Source organism: Nothobranchius furzeri, chromosome 9 (assembly GCF_043380555.1).
Source record: "Nothobranchius furzeri strain GRZ-AD chromosome 9, NfurGRZ-RIMD1, whole genome shotgun sequence".
Taxonomy (NCBI): Eukaryota; Metazoa; Chordata; class Actinopteri; order Cyprinodontiformes; family Nothobranchiidae; genus Nothobranchius; species Nothobranchius furzeri.
In genome coordinates, this window is record NC_091749.1 from 25,777,331 (window position 1) to 25,794,909 (window position 17,579).

Here is a 17,579-nt window from a genome sequence, read left to right on the forward strand (position 1 = left end):
CTATGTTGTTGAAATCACAAGGCATAACATTTCACAATTTGAATAATTTGCAGTTTTTTCTAAATGTCAACAGATGCTTTTATCCAAAACACCCTACATTTGTGGATATAGCAATGCAGTGAATCTACCTAACACTCGTGTTTTTGATCTGTGGATGGAAACCCAGAAATTGAGCAGAAATTTTGCAGCTGGGTTTTGAACCTTCAACCTTTTTCCTACAAGGCAACAGTGCCACTATGCTGCAATGGTTCTGGTTAACACCACAACAGCAGCGTGTACATGCAGCATGCCATAGTCCTAAACATAATGATGCCTCATATTTTACTGGTAGTTTCCTGTTTTTCAGAATCAACTTTTATTGTCAGCGCCCCAGCGACCTGAAGCATAGAAGTTTGTCTCCGCAGTACATTACAGGGTTACATTACCTTCTATCTCTAACCCATTCACTTTGGTCTTCTCTCTTGATCTCCACATTCTCATCTAAGGAATCACTGCTCATGTCTCCATTTTGCAGAGGTAGAGATGGCTCACTGTGAAAATACAAATAGAGTAGGAATCTGTAGCAGCAAAGTGGGGGGTGAAACTGCAAGTTCTTTCCTGCATGCTGTCAAATAGCGAAATGCTCTAGAACGAACGAAGCACTTTTCTGCAAACGTCAGCAAACATTCACAGACCAGCAGAAGAGGACTGTGAGCGGTAGTAGCAACCAGGAGGTTGACATTACATGCATAAAATGGTGTCCATCAAAATTGCCAAGGAAACAGTCAAGAGACAGGCTTTGCGCCATTTCTGTTCTTGCTGCTCAGCAACCTGTGATTAGCTGATCTGGGCAGATGGAGAAAATGAAAGACAGGAGGTGAAAAATCCTGAGCTTCTATTAAAATAAGTTCAGTAAATGGATTAAATGTATAGTTTTCTTTGTATTAAAATTGTAAGTTTGAGAAGAAAAATGAAGATTAACAGCAGGGATCATTGTGTCACTGTCGCTCTCCAGCATAGAAGCACAATGGGAGCTTGTCACAACACAGATCACACATCAGTAAATTGGACTCTGCATGTCCAAAATGGTTTAAATTAAGGCAACTGGACTTCTTTGGTTTCTTGTAGACATTTCACTTCTCATCCGAGGAGTTTTGTCGATTCTGACTGGAATATGGGAGAGTCAAGCTTATAAACTGTAGCTGTTTATTGTTATTTAATGAGCAGAAACTACTCTGAGTACCCCGCCTCTCCATCCGCTGATGAGTCGTTGGCCTCTATTGAGAGGGAGTCGTTGTGTTGATTAGATGCAGGAAGGTGTGACCTAGACTGAAACTGTTTAGGAATGAGATTCAAAGCTGCATTTATAGGTGCTGGAAAGGTGAAATCTAAGCCCCTCCCCTATTTAACGTGGGTTTTTGACATAGATAGCTTCTTTTACTCCTCTCTCAAACCATCTATCTTCTCTGGCCAGAATGTGTTTGTTATCTTCAAAAGTGTGTCCCTTGTCCTTCAGGTGTAGGTGGACTGCAGAGTCTTGACCTGAAGAGGTAGCTCTCCTGTGTTGTGCCATGCGCTTGTGTAATTGTTGTTTAGTTTCCTCGATGTAAAGATCTGGACAGTGCTGCATGAACGACGCCACTGAGCTTCTGTTTGGGTCTTTTGTCTTTTGGATGGACCCGTTTCTGTCTGAGGGTGTTGTTGGGTTTAAAGTTTACTGGGATGTTGTGACTGGAGAAGATTCTTCTAAGTTTCTCTTAGACTCCTGCCACAGATGGGATGATGGTGCCTTTGCGCCTTTTCTTTGCTGGCTGCTGCTTTGGATGCTTTTCCAGACTTCTTTGTAGATTTCACAAAGGCCAGTTAGGGTTTCTGCGATTTTGTAGAACTTTCTTGATGTGTTTCTCTTCCTTTTGTTTTCCTTCAGTCTTTGTGGGAATGATCTCGGCCCGATGGTGTAAAGTCCTGATGACAGACATTTTGTGCTCCAGTGTGTGATGTGAGTCAAAATTCAGATACTGGTCTGTGTGAGTAGGCTTCCTGTAGACCCCAATGCTGAGGCTTCCATCTTAATAATTTATAAATTAGTTATCTTAAAAAAGAAATCTGTGTCTTTTCACCCCCAGTCATTTGTATTCTCTGATTTTCTTTAATTGTTTGCCAGCTGAGGCCGAGCAGGACAGGAGCAAAGGGACGATTTTGTTTTGTCTGTTAGGATTTTGGATTGAACTGCATGCTGGTGCTGTTGTAGCACCATTGTCTCAAGGTTACATGTCTAAAACATGATTACAACCATTTTGCATGAAGTTAGCATTTTCTCCTCATGCCTGGGTTTCTCTGGGTACTCTGTTGTCCGCTAACATGCGAGAAACACGCTGGATTGATGAACTGGTGGAGACTAAACATTTTCAAGGTGTGCATGTGTGTAGGACCTGTTTTGAACCTTGATTTAAGCAAGTTACATCCTGTTGAGATTAAAAACCTTTTATTCATAGGACATACAATTGTTTATACAGACAATGTTTATAACCATACCATACCATAGTTTATTTATATAGCACGTTTAAAACGCAGCATGGGAGCTGCCCAAAGTGCTGCACAGGCTAAAACAAAACGCGACCATTCTAAGGAACTAAAACAGAAGATAAAAATACCAGTCAAAAGCAGATAAAACATGATGAATACTAAGAACACATTAAAACAATGACACAATAAAACACTAAAACAAGTCACTGTCTAAAAGCCAAATCGTAAAAGTGGGTCTTTAAATGAGATTTAAAAACTGCCAGTGATGGAGCCTGCCGAACTCTAATCGGCAACGAGTTCCACAGCTTTGGAGCAGCATGCACAAATGCTCGTTCACCCCGCGATTTGTATCGCATCTGCGGCGTACACAGCAGCAAAAGGTCAGCCGACCTCAACGTGAGCGTGGGCACATATGGAGTGAGCAGGTCAGAGAGATAGGGAGGTGCCAGGTCGTTGAGTGATTTAAATACAAAGGTCAATAACTTAAACTGAACTGTGAAAATGACAGGGAGCCAGTGAAGATGTTCCAGGACAGGCTATGTTGGCTTTGTGTCTCTGTCTGCCTCTGCTGTTGAACCGTGGACTTACAGGAGTTTGTATTTTTGAAGCCTTCCCCAATGCACAAAAAAATTGTTTTTTAGTATCAAATAACTGACCCAGCACATGCAGAAATAAGAAAAACAAATATTTATTTGGTAACGTGAATTAAAGGTTTGCCGTTCAAAGCAGAGGTGAGGGAGTATGAGGTAGGGTCTGAGAAAACAGTCAGTTACTGAGGGCAGAGTAAAGAGGCGTGAGAGGTCTATTTGGCTAGAGGTAGGGCTGTTGCAGTTGAGGAATTCCCCCTGCGGTGATTCAGGGTGGCTTAATATTGCGGTGTGCGATATTATTGCAGCACTTTTTTTTATTGCAGTACTATCTAAACATAATGTTTACACATTTAAAAAAGATTTAAAATTGCCGTGCCTTCTTTTATAACACGTTACTGAATGCAGATCAAAGGGCAGTAACAACACAGATCGCAGTAACGTTTGTTTCTCCGACAGTCGGAGTCCGACTGAACTTAAAACAACAAAATTCAGGAGAAGGTTAAGCTTTTAAATGCAAATTTGGCTGCAGCATCTAACAAATAAGAAACAAGTCCCCATTTTGTTTAGTTGTTTAAAATCAAGCACAAAAAATTACATGTACCGGGCGCGGGGGGGGGGGGGGGGACTATCATTTCACTTTCACACACGAATGACGGTGATTTATAGCTCGGTCACGTCCTTGTTACCCACAAGGAAAACCAGCATGTTAACCATATACGGTTTGAGAGAGGATCTGAGAGAGGTGGCAACATTTCCAGCAACACTGAAAACCCTCTCGGATGGTGCGCTCGTTGCACTAACGCACACGTACTTGCGTGCGGCTGGCGAGCAAAGGGAATCTCTCCCGGTTGTTGCTCCACCATGTCAGGGGGGTTTCTTTAGGGTGGATGCATTCCTCCTGCAGGTAGCGAGTGAGCTCCAGCTCGGCTCAAACTCTCTTCGGGACGGTTGCAGAAGCAGTGCTTGTCCGGGACTTCAGCAGGTCTCTGAGCGTTTATTATTATTTTTTTGCCGCTGGTGGCAGCTCTGTCTCGGCCAAGGACTCTGGCTGCGCAGCAGCTGACGTACTGAAAACCAAAGTGCTCCCAAAGGAGCGAAGTAACGTTTCGTTTTGATACCAGTGCAGCCATCCTTCTCAACATGCATCATTGAGTTGAACCAAGTTCAGTAATCGCGGTGGCCCATGATGCAGCGCGGTGGGTTTCTTCATATTGCGATATTTCATTTTTGCGGTTACCGTGACAGCCTTAGCTAGAGGCCTTACTGCTGTGATGGGAGGGGGGGATCCTGACTGGGGTGAGCAGTGAGAGATGAGATCTAAATCCAGGTAGGGAGCCATGTGAGCAGAGGGAGAGCAGGTCGGTCAGAGGGCCATCAGAGACTTGACTCAGGGTGGTAGTTCAGAGGAGGTATTGCAGAGGTGAAGAAATGGAGATGAGTTCTGTCGACGATCCTGCAGACAGGGTAAATGAGCCCATCTCTGAAGAATCGAGCAGGGGGTGGTGGAGTCAGAGAGAGGCACAAGGGACTCGAGACAACAGGGTTGACAAGGGACACATGGAACACAGGGTGCACTTTAAGGGATGATGAGAGATCAAGACCAACAGTGGAGGGACTAACCACAGAAGTGATGGTAGTGTCCTATGGATCGCAGAGCTAATTTCCTGGATGCGGCCATCAGGTAGTAAGTAAGTAAATTTTATTTATATTGCACTTATCACAAACATAGAATCACAAAGTGCTTCACATAGATCAAAACAAAATAAAACAAAGTCATAAAAGTCTTCTTCTTCCGGCTTTTGGAGAGTACAGACGCTTTTTTTTCTCCTCTCCCTCCCTCCTCATCCCAAGGGTCTTTGTCCTGTCTTGTGTGCACGGCGCTTTCTGCATTTTTTCTGGAAACTGGAAATTATTAAAAATGGATCTGGTCAGTTGGTCTCTCAAAGCTATTGACAAAATTTTTTCAACGATGAGAACGGGAGAAGGGGCTCACAGATGCCCCTCTGGGACAGAGCCAGCTGGGCATATCATGGACTCCTGGAAACAGTGGAACCTGATATGCTTCTCTCAACTGTAGAGGATTCTGAAGATGTCGATATTCGTTGTTTTGGTGTCGGGATTCCTGCTGTTTGGCCTGAGCGGTTACCTGGCTTACCAGAAAATTAACGAGCTTTCAAGGAATATTGGCTCAATCCCGGAGCTCAGGGATGGAATGCATCGCGCTGTGAATGCACTCATATAATTGTCGAGATGAGTCGTAAGCTTGGAACTTTGGCTGAGATTCAGGCTCTGGCACAGAAGGTTGATTCCATCAAGGAGCGAGTTGACGGATCAGCATGGATTGGGATAGATTAATTATGCCATTATTGGATTTAGAGGGGTTGATGACCAACAGAACACTAAGCAGAGAGGAAATCATCTCTCTGTCCCCAAAACAATTTTTATCTGAATCTGGTGCCCTTGAGCCTGTGAGGCTGAAGTGTAAACTCCCCCACAGAAGAATTGTGGAATGCTGCCGTCGCTATGGAAACTCTTTCTCCCTCTCCCAGCCTGGGCGGGACTGTGACAGGTGAAGGCCGTGGAACCGTATCCAAGAGTCAGTGTGCCCTCTAACCCATTATCTCCCTCCCCTGTCCAAACGGAGGTGATGAGCGCTGCTCCATGCGGCTGCACGCACTGAAGTGAGGAGAGTCCCAACCCTACCTCCCCACCTAGTGAACACTTGTGTTGTGTAATGTCCAAAGTCTGTGTGCACATCTGTCTGAGGTGTTTTTTTGCAAAGCTACCCTCTCTGTTGAGGGTAACGCTGAAGTGCCTTTTTTTCCCTCCCCCGACTCTATCCTCATATAAACCCTGTTGATCTATAACGGTAGCGCGACTTGGGTTGCAAATGACCACAGTCACCAATTCTTGTCATGTGTCTATGTATGTTTGTCTGATCTCAGAATTGTGTGTACTGAAACTAATTTCCCTCTGGGATTAATAAAGTATCTTTGAACTGAATTGAATTGAAATCATAATGATCTCAAAACAAAAATAGATTAACATCAGAAAAAAAGAAAGTCATGAAATTATAAAAAATTTTACTGGATTAATGAATTTATTTATTTTTCTGGACCACCAGAACCTGGTTTTATTGTATTCTAGTTGAAGTTTGTTAGCACCAGGCTTTCTCCCAGGCTACATTTGTATCTGCTGTAGCTGCTGTCGGTTGTTGTGGGTGTGAAAGATGAAGCTGCTCTTTAGCTGTGTGGACTCTAATGTGAAAGCCTGACTGTGATTGGATTATTGATCGCTTCTCCTCGCTTGACTGATACGCTGAAGCAACTGAGCTTTCTGCTCTTTGTATCTCAGTGAGAGGCCAACAAAGAAGTATCTATTCATCCTTTTTTCTGTGCATGTAGCCCCAAATAGCTTCAGCTTTACGTGCAATCACAGTTTAGGATGGGTGATGGCATCTCAGTAATAAAAACTGGTAAATTTGTCTCGCTGGCTTAAAATGAGCCTCCAAGCAACAAACAGTACACAAGCAGGGTGGTGAACATTAACCCACAGGCCAAAGACTGTTCCTCTTTTATGTTTGGAGACTTTCTCAGATTTATTTTACGGAAATAAAAATAATGAAAACCAAATAACAATGAGAATGTAAAAGTAGAAATGATACCATACATCTGTAGATGTAGGCACAGTGAGTCAACCGTTGGTCTGGACTAGAGGACAGAGTGATGCAGAAACCACACACTGAATTGCCATCAGAACTGTAGTTATGAGTCCAGCTCTGAGCGACCAGGCCAGCTTCTCTGCCCTCGCATCATATCTCAGCCTCTATTCATCTCTGTAATGCGTGTAATGAAGCGGTGTGAAGCTTTAAGCAGAGAGTCCACTGCAGCAAAATGTTTAGACTCACTGGGGTTATTACTCTTCCACTGTAGGGCAGCAGGGGGAGGAATGGACACTGAGTCAGCACACACTGTCCGTTCAGCCCAGTCCAGGCTGCTTTATGTGAACACCTTTGCCAAGATATGAAGGGCCAGCGATTGAACTGTGCCATAATGTGAGTCTGAGCGTGAAATTATTCATGTAGAGGAAGAGTGACCAGGTAGAGGAGTCGTGTTCAACAAGAATGACCTCTTTTTTACTGCACAGAACAAAGCATTCGTTATGGCTCTGAAATCATCGGCATTATTTAAAATGTTCTCCACAGAATATTTACAAACTCCATAAAATCCATCAATAACTTCAAGACCTCTTTGGTGGGAAACCTATATGATGTGTGAAGTAGAACGTCTGTATACACAGAATAAAAATACTCTTAAAGAGAAAACTAGTAAAGCAGAGGGTGTGCTACAAATTTCTATGTCTGGCAGCATTTACTGACTCAAGCTCAGCTCTGGATAGCTGAACTATGAGAGTGACAGGGCGTTAATAGAAATGTACCTTCAGTTTGTTTGATTGGCAGAATTTTCATTACTTGTTAAGTAAATATATCTGATGACTAAATTAAAACGTCTTCAGTTTCATATTATTTATATTGTGTCACAAAACATGGATGCAGAGACACAGCTTGCAGTATATAGAGGAGAGGTGGAACCTAAAAGGTTTTCAAAGTGTGCGTGTGTGTGTGTGTGTGTGTGTGTGTGTGTGTGTGCATGTGCAAGCATTTATATACTTGTGAGACACCTTGACTTTTAACCTGTAACGTGGGGACATTTTGTGAGGACACTTTTGTCCAAAGCGACTTACAAGTGATAATCGGCATGTTGCCCATGAGGCTAACAACAACAATAACACCAAAAACAACAACAGCAAACAATTTCCTGTCAGTCGTAGGTGGCAGCATGATGAATCAGAAGGAGTGGACGGTAGAGAGGGGGGACGGGTGCAGGGAGGGTGCTAGTTTAGAAGATGCTCTCTGAAGAGCAGGGTCTTCAGGAGTTTATTGAAAGTCAAAAAGGAAGCTCCTGTTCTGGTAGTGCTTGGTAGGTCATTCCACATTTGTGGAACGATACATGAGAAGAGTCTGGATTGTCCTGAGCGTGGTGTAGGCACTGCTAGCCGACGATCCTGTGATGACCAGAGCGGCCGGGCCGAGACACATGTCTTTCCTTTCAGGTAGGGTGTGAATTAACTTTTAGTTTAGGTTAAGGTTAGGAATAGAACTCCATCGAAAAGTGCATCAAAAATTGAACACCAATACCTCTGTAGCTTCGGGCACGACCAAAACATGTGAAGAAGTGTAGCGGGTGATCGTCTGCAACGTTCACATGTCAGGTCCAAGTCTAGTTTAGTTTTGGATAGTCTGCCCTTCGACAAATGCAAATGGTGTACCACTTGCAAATCACACAAATCAAGGATCTGTGAATGATCTGTACAGTCTTGTGCCAGACTATCTCTGATAGTCCAACACTCAGTTCCAGCTCCCATTTATGTTTCAAAGCATCCAGGCTGGTCCAGTGGTGAGAGCTGAGCTGAGTGTAAAGTTTACTCAAAATTCTCCTAGTAGGTAGTCTGAAATGTCATTGAGAAGAGTCTGAGGTGGAGAAAACATTTAGAGTTGGATCTGAAAAGTGTTTCAGTTGTAAATACCTATAGAACTGTGATTTGTGGATAGGAAATTTGACCATCAGTTGTTTGAAGGAGGCAAATGTCCCATCCACATATACAGATGCTGTTCATAAAATAAATCATGACAGTGGAAATTCAGTTCAGTACTCCCATTCAAAAAGTGAAACATGTATACTAGATTCATTCATTACTCACAGACTGATACATTTAAAATGTTTATTTCTTTAATGTTGATGATTATAACTGACCATAAAACAGCGAAAACAACCTGAACATGCATCTCTGTCAGCTGTGGAGTTGGGCTCGGTTCTGGATGGCACACCCCACCCCCCTCCCCTGTGCTGGCTTTTGCCGCCTCCATAACACAGGGGGAAAACCCCGGATGTAAAAAAAAAAAAAAAGTTACACAACTGATCCTAGATCAGTCAAAACTGCCAAAACCGCAGCTTTGACGGTCACGTGATCGTGCTGTTTGAAATCACAATTTTGGTCCAAAAAGGGGGGGGTTATGTGGCGGCGGTGATCGGGCCAGTGAAAACTCTGCTGGTGATTGATTCAGCTCCGGGGGTGTAAACCACGGGAAGTGCAGCAGGAGGGAGAGGAGCGAAAAATCACTGCTAGCTGTGGGGTGGCCCAACACAGCCTCAGTGACAATACTAATGATGATGGCTGGGTTAGTTTGGGAGAATAGGAACAGTATTCCAAGTGGTTCAAGCATTTTGATGAGCCAGTTGGATACTGTGGAGACAGGGATCTGTCAAATTCAGAACCCATTGATTTTCTGTCAGTTTTTTGTATGAGGAATTCTGGACCCTCATCACAACTGAAACTAACCAATGTGGTCACCAGTATTTAGAGAGGGAGTAACTGAAATCTAGATCCAGATATAATGACTGGTATGATATAACTGTCCCAGAAATGAAAGTGTTCACTGCCATTCAGTTCTGCATGGGGCTTGTGAAAAAGCCTGAGATTGAGGATTATGTATGTGTGTATGTATGTATGCGTGTATGTATTTATGTATGCGTGTATGTATTTATGTATGTATGTATATATATATATATATATATATATATATATATGTGTGTGTGTGTGTGTGTGTGTGTGTGTGTGTGTGTGTGTGTGTGTGTAATACACAAAATAAACCAGAGAAGGGATGAGTGAAATGTGTTCATGACAATGAAGCACCAAAAACAATGTTCTTGATTGATACGCAGTAAGCATAACAAAATACCAATAAAGTAATAAATTTTATATATATACATACATAGTTATAAATGTCTAAATAGGAATATGTATATATGTATCATAAACAATAACAACACTAAGAAAATAAGACAAAAACAATAAAAATCTGCAAATGTGATGCAATCCAATATGGCTGCCACCTGATTACGTCATAATATGCAAATTTTGTGAGTGAATTTGTTCCTATCACAAAATTTGGCTCATACTGAAGATTTTTCTAATTTACAATATTGCTCTATCTCTAACCAGATTTAAGCTACAAGCTCTTTAAATAGTGATATACAAAATTCATATTTTACTGAAAAAACTATGGCGCCTAAAGGGTCAAGCTGCTATATCAGCCTTAGTTAATGTCGCAAAGTTCGTTAAGTTCGATGTTCGTCTTTTTCAGTAGCATCAGTGGTGTACAAAAGGCCCCATAGTTTTGAGTTCTCCTTTCTATTCTGTTCAGTTGTTCACCTGTAGTTGCTTAGAGTGACCTGTAGATGTCACCCCACCACTTTGGATGGGAGAGGTTTTGGATAGGTGGATACGTGGGTGAAATCTATATGAGTGTGTTTGCTCCCGATTATCAGCAGAGAAGTGGTCATTTCGTGAGAAGTGTGCGTTACTGAACAACGTAAGTCTGTGATGTATGAAGATGTGCGGATAAAATGTGTTTGTGACTAGTTGAAGTTAGAGGGAAGTGAAGATGTTTCTGTTTGTGTCGCTAGCGAGTGCTAAGCTAAGCTAAGTTAGGCTAGCTCTCCTGCCGTGTGATTGGGGATAATTGTGTGCTGAGTTAGCTCAGTGGGTTTATATATGGGATGTGGGTAATATCTGGTTTATGGTAGCAAAGGGGATGTTAGTTTCTTTCCTACCTGTGTTTCTGTTGATGTACTCTGAGTTACTATTATGAACATGTAGTGATGTACTATTTTCTTTCTGTTCATTACAGAGACCACACACACACACATACACACACACACACAGACACACACCTGTACCTAAACTTGTATGTAACACCTGCTCCTCCGACAAGCCTCCCTTACGAAAAAGAAGTATACTTTAAGTATATAATTTCAAGTATACTTAAGTGTACAGAAGTTTATTTGCATACTTGTTCTTAAAGTTTACTTAGAAGTATACTCCTTGGGACTAAATTGGGCCACTAAAAGTATACTTGAAGTATACTGCAAGTATACTTCAAAGTAATAATTTAAGTTTATTTGTAGTGTACTTCTGATATAATTGAGTATACTTTTCTCTTTGAAAGTATACTTAAAGTAACCTCACAAGTGTACTTGGGAGTGTACTTCAGATATAATTGAGTATACTTTTCTCCTTGAAAGTATACTTATAAGTTTACTTGTAGTGTACTTCTGATATAATTGAGTATACTTTTCTCCTTGGAAGTGTACTTAAAAGTAACAATATAAGTTTACTTGTAGTGTACTCCTGATATAGTTGAGTATACTTTTCTCCTTGAAAGTATACTTATAAGTTTACTTGTAGCGTACTTCTGATATAATTGAGTGTACTTTTCTCTTTGAAAGTATACTTAAAGTAACCTCACAAGTGTACTTGGAGTGTACTTCAGATATAATTGAGTATACTTTTCTCCTTGAAAGTATACTTATAAGTTTACTTGTAGTGTACTTCTGATATAATTGAGTAAACTTTTCTCCTTGGAAGTATACTTACAAGTTTACTTGTAGTGTACTTCTGATATAATCGAGTATACTTTTCTCCTTGGAAGTATACTTAAAAGTAACAATATAAGTTTACTTGTAGTGTACTCCTGATATAGTTGAGTATACTTTTCTCATTGAAAGTATACTTAAAAGTAACAGTATAAGTTTACTTCTAATAAAATTGAGTAAACTTTTGCCCTTGAAAGTATACCTAAAAATAAACTTTAAGTAACATTATAAGTTTACTTGTAGTGTACTTCTGAAATAATTGAGTATACTTTTCTCTTTGAATGTATACTTAAGATTATACTTAAAGTAATAATATATGTTTACTTGTAGTGTACTTCTTATATAATTGAGTATACTTACAGTTTTGAAAGTACACTTTACAGTAAACTTGACGTAATATTCTTTTAGTACATTTATGTATCTCTATTTTTTCTATAAACACATACTGCAAGTAACATTTAACATCTGCTATTTGCTTACTACCAATGCATTTAATTTCCACTATTTACTGATACTTCGTCTTTATGCAGAGAAAAAAGTAAATGAAATAGCTAAGTCATGTTGTTTAAATTTATTAAACAGAGAGAATTAGAACAGAACAAAAACAGACCTGTTTACCAGGATTAATCAAAGATGAGAACGCAAACTGTTCTGAACATGACGCCTTAATTCTGTCCATTTTGAAAGACTTTTTAAAAATGCCTTTAAAAAAATCAGTCCATTTTATGGATCCACTTGCTTGGTTGTTGATGCCTTTTTGAAGTTTTCATTGTTGCATTTCTTTCGTATTATTTTTCTTACATCTTGAACGCGCAGAGATGGAAACTTCAACTGAGCATGCCCTGTGAACACACAAAGCAAAAAAAATGAACACTTGAACTGTTAGGTGAACACCACAAAATCTTTACAGTTCATACACTGTAAACCTCAATAAGTAGGCAGAACTCAAAAAAATGTAAGGCAATCAGTTGCCTCATATTTTCTGAGTTTATAAACTCAGATGTTTGAGTATATCAGACCATAAATAAATTTAAATATTTGGAGTTTATATTAAATATATTTTCAAATTATGATCAAATTAAAGTTACCGATTAAGCCAACTCAAACAGAAAATAAAACAAAATTTGAAAGAAACAATTACAAACGCACACTTTTGAAAACTGGACAACAGCAGTGTGTAGTCTTTCTTTGAGTAGGTGGTTTAAAGCAACACCAGGATGCACATCAATTCAACATTAACAAAATATGAATTACACTAACCACTATCAAGTAAGTCAGTGAGTACTTTATGCCATTTGGCATAAAACCAGTTGAGTATTGAATCGGATTAGCCTATGGGCTAATCCGATTCAATTATTCAGCTAAACTAAAGCCACAAATGAGAGTTGCCAGACTCAGAACGGCTGGACGAACAGAGAAAAGGTAAAACTCAACTGTTCCTCCCACTGTCTTTATGGGTGACCCCGCAAGGAAAGTTGACCATTGAGCAGGGTTGATGGTTTATCCCTTGAGGTCCACGTGGCAGGGGTGAGGTGGTGCTCACTCCTCACCCCTGCCACGTGGACCCAAGGGATGAACCATCAACCCTGCTCAATGGTCAACTTTCCTCGCGGGGTCCTACCCATTAGGACAGAGGGAGGGTTAACTCAAGGAGAAGTGGAAAATGAACATATTTGCCCAAATGGTGGTGTGTTACTTTAACATCAACAATTAAAGAGCAGTCAAATAGTAAATTACATTGTGGATGTGGACAATGCTCTAACAGAGTGAGCCATCTGAATCCACCACTCTTTCAGATTTTGAGTTACACATGTAACATCAGGTCATTTTTGACTCTGCAGCGTGGGTGATAGTTTAGACTCATCAAGACCAAGTAAGATTTTCTGCGTGAACTCAAATGTGTTGGTCAGTCCCTTCGGATAATCTAGATGTAAGGCATAGATGAGGCCGAACATTACCAGGAAGGCATCAGGAAGGCTGGAGATGTTGACAATCACATCACCCTCTAGGATAACAGATTCTCACTGGGTCGTACGTAACTGGACTCTAAGCATCATCTGTGATGGTTGTCAGGAGGACAACTGCTGCATCCCTGAGGTCCGGCTCATTGGTATCATCCTTACAAAAATGAAAGGGAGATCATACACTAATCACATTTGAACTGAAACTCTGACTGTGGCCATTTTTATTTCAGTAGATTGTCATGTAAATAACAATAAATGCAGTCTGGTAGACTCCTGTTTAGGGCTGGGCAACATGTCAAAGATTTATCGTTATCCAAGTTCTTGTCTCTCATCCAGATAATTTTTCCCATGTCAATAAATTTGATAATAAAAAAATGAAAAGATGTGTAAGTTGGCCACATTTATGTCCCTTTAAGAAGCTGTAGCACCTTGAGTCATGTAAAATTTTAGTCAATGTAATACATGAGACAGCCCCATCTAGTGGACAAATATTGTTGCTACGCATTCCTGTAGTTATCGTCTACTTATCGTTATCGAGGTGAGATCTTCAATATATGGTGATATTGATTTTAGGCCATATCGCCCAGCCCTACTCCCGTTCATTCTGTTGCTTTGTGCTCTCATTTACGAATAAAGTGAGATGGCTTCCGTGTGTGCCAGTGTTACGCTAATGAAAGCCACTTGAATTCTTTGCAGTGACTGTTGATTTTTCTCAGTGCCTTAAAGCCTGCCACACATGAGGGCCATCTGCTGAGCAAACGGCCTTGAATGACCGCTTGCTCAGCAGATACCTCGCCATGTGCGCCTGATTTTCACAGAGTTTTCCGCCTCACGAGACGCTGAGGTGAATATCTGACCAGTTAAGATACTTTTCGCCTCACAGGGGTAAAAACTCACCGTGTGCACATTACTGAGCTGCTGGTTGAGCTGAAATATTCTAGTGGACAACCAAAGCACGTTCTCCGCTCACATGACCCCAAGATGGCAGCCCCCTGTCTGCATGTCAGAAAAGAAACAACACAGAGACAGAGCTGGAAACGGAGGAAATGCCTATCCTTTTTTGTTGATGAAACGTCGCCGCCACCGGCATTTGAAGGTTAGGAAAATATGGGTACAGTAGCTGGAAAGATGGACCAGGCAAGGAGTTTATGCCAGTTTGCTCCAAGAGACGCACCTGGAAGACCCAGAATCCTTCTGAAAGGGTAATGGAAACAGTGGGCCCATCGATCCACAAGGTACCATTTTGTTTATTTTTCAGACACGCAGACAAGGTAAGGGGCTGCATCTGAATACATCTTGGGGTCATGTGAGCGGAGAAAGTGCTTTGATTGGCCACTAGAATATTTCAGCTCAGCCAGCAGCTCAGTAGTGCACACATGGTGAGTTTTTACCCCTGTGAGGCGCAAAATATCTAACTGGTCAGATATTCACCTCAGCGTCTCGTGAGGCAGAAAACTCAGTGAAAATCAGGCGCACACAGCGAGCAATCTGCTGAGCAAACAGTCATTCGAGGCCGTTTGCTCAGCTGATTGCTCTCGTGTGTGGCAGGCTTAAACATCTTGCCAAGGGCTTGTAGTTGAAACAATAGCACATTTTCCAAAATGTTCATGTGTGTTGTCCTTGTGTTGTCTTTATGCATAAATAAATAGAATGATTTGTTCAAATTTACAATACTGGGACTTACCACACATGTCCTCAAAAATCCAGAGGTTTCCTCACGTAGATAGACAGGAAGGGCATGGAGAACAGTGGTACGCCTTGTGTGGACATCATGTAATTCCTAAGAAGATTATTAAGAGTGTAAATACTGTCAAGTTTTTACTTAATGCCAAACTGCTCTGACCAATTTTCCAAGACAGTGATATCTGCATCTAAATCCAATGATAAACTGCTGAATTCAAAAGTTAATTTGAAGTGTTTAACATTACATAATACGGAGGGGTATTAGGGCCACTGAAGAAGAAAAAATTCTTAAAATAAATAAAGTCAGAACTCTGACATTTATCTCAGTATTCAATTGTTTCCTTCAGTGGCCCTAATACTGCCTTATTGCCTAAGAGTATTAGAGTAACTGAAGAAAAAGAAAAGAATTGAGAAAAAAAGTCAGATAATTTCAAAATTCTGGGATTAAAGTCAGAATTCTGACTTTTTTCATGAACCTAAAACCAAACAAACAAAAAACTATTTAGGAATTTTTTTGTTTAAAAAAATCAAAACAAACGAACAAAAAAAAGCCTGAATTTTAAGATTTAAGTCAGAATTCTGATCCCCCCCCTCATAATCTTCCCCAATTTCCCTTTTTTTTTGTTTTAGGTACCAGTCAGAACTCTGAGATTAAACTCAGATTTATGACCTATTTTCTCAGAATTCTACATTTTTTTTCCATCAGTGGCTCTAATACTCATAGCATAAAGGCATTACCTGTAAATTGTATATTCACCAGTTTTAAAAGACAAATCTGTATTAGGGCTGTCGCGGTAACCGCAAGAAGAAAATATCGCGATATTAAGAAACCCACCGCGCTGCAGGACGTGCCACCGCCATTACCGCACTTGATTAAATCTCACGACAGCGCATGCTGAGAGGTAAAGTCCGTGCTGATTGAGGAGATAGTACACATGGAAGATGGAGGGAGCGGTGTCAGTGCGTCAGCTGCAGCCCAGCCAGAGACCTTGGAGCAGGCAGTGCTGCCACCAGCGGCAAAGAAAAAAACGCTTGGAGACCTGCTGAAGTCACAGACAAGCACGTCATCTGTAACCGTCCCGAAGAGAGTTAGAGCCGAGCTGGAGCTCACTTGCTACCTGCAGGAGGAACCCATTGACCCTAATGAAAACCCTCTGACATGGTGGCGCAACAAACATGGGAGATTTCTATTGCTCTCCAAAGTCGCACGTAAGTACATGTGTATTTGCGCAACAAGCGCACCATCCGAGAGGGTTTTTAGTGTCGCTGGAAATGTTGTCACCCCTCTCAGATCCTCTCTCAAACCGCATAAGGTTAACATGCTGGTTTTCCTTGTGCATAACAAGGACATGACTGAGTTATGTTATTCTTGTGTGTGAAAGTGAAATGACAGTGCCTAGGACATCTCATTTTGTATACTTTATTTTAAACTACAAAACAAAACGGGCACTTTTTTATTTCTGTTATATGTGCAGCCAAATTTGCATTTCAAAGTTAAACCTCCTGAATGTTGTTTTTAAGTTCAGTCAGAAAATGCCGTAACTGCCCTTCGATCTGCATTCAATAAAGTGTTAAAAATGGCCATGTATTTTTTCTAACATTTTTTAAATATGTAAGCACAATGTTTCAAAGGAAATATTGACATGAGTTTAGTAATCAACAAACAAATTTGCTAAGTACATAAATAAAAACGGGGTGCAATAATATCGCATACCGCAATATTGAGCTGCCCTGACTCACCGCAGGGGGAATTCCTCAACCGCGACAGCCCTAATCTGTATACATATATACATACATACATATATAGTCATGTTATTTAGGATGTGCCATCAAAAATGCAGATTGTGAGAATTACTCACCAGTGGTCTCACTTGTATGAACCTCTTGGGGGTCAACAGTAGCATGCCATCAATCTTGTGTGCAGAGAGTGGGGTTGGATCATTGAAGTCTGACTGCAGATTCATAGACAGGCTTCCCGGTGTGGCTTACAGCTCATAGGAATGCACATCTACACCAGGAAGCATATTCAGTAGAGAAAACAAACATTGTGAATCACAAGGTAGATCTGTGTTAGTCTGCAAAATTTAGGCAGTCCTCCACTATATATGAAGCTAAATCATCTAAATTATATATATATATATGTGTGTGTGTGTGTGTGTGTGTGTGTGTGTGTGTGTGTGTGTGTGTGTGTGTGTGTGTGTGTGTGTGTGTGTGTGTGTGTGTGAGGAGATTCAAGTGTAATTTGACTTATCCACACAAAGCTAAAAACATAACATTTAAAGAAAAGAATCTGGAGTAACAGTGTACATTAAGGACAAAATTACAACACTAAAATACTGTGA

The 17,579-nt window shown here is 40.9% G+C and overlaps 1 protein-coding gene and 1 long non-coding RNA gene across 2 annotated transcripts in view; one reads left to right on the top strand and one right to left on the bottom strand.

Annotated features, from left to right (window-relative positions):
• Window positions 1–17,579, top strand: part of LOC107381979 (solute carrier organic anion transporter family member 3A1) — a 61,285-nt gene that overhangs the window by 8,496 nt on the left and 35,210 nt on the right. The gene's annotated exons all lie outside the window — the stretch shown is intronic.
• LOC139071749 (uncharacterized) lies at window positions 10,940–15,873 on the bottom strand. Its single transcript, XR_011521568.1, has 3 exons — window positions 15,239–15,873; window positions 13,549–13,708; window positions 10,940–12,432 (listed from the first exon to the last, which is right to left on the bottom strand). It is a non-coding gene; the product is annotated as an uncharacterized lncRNA (long non-coding RNA).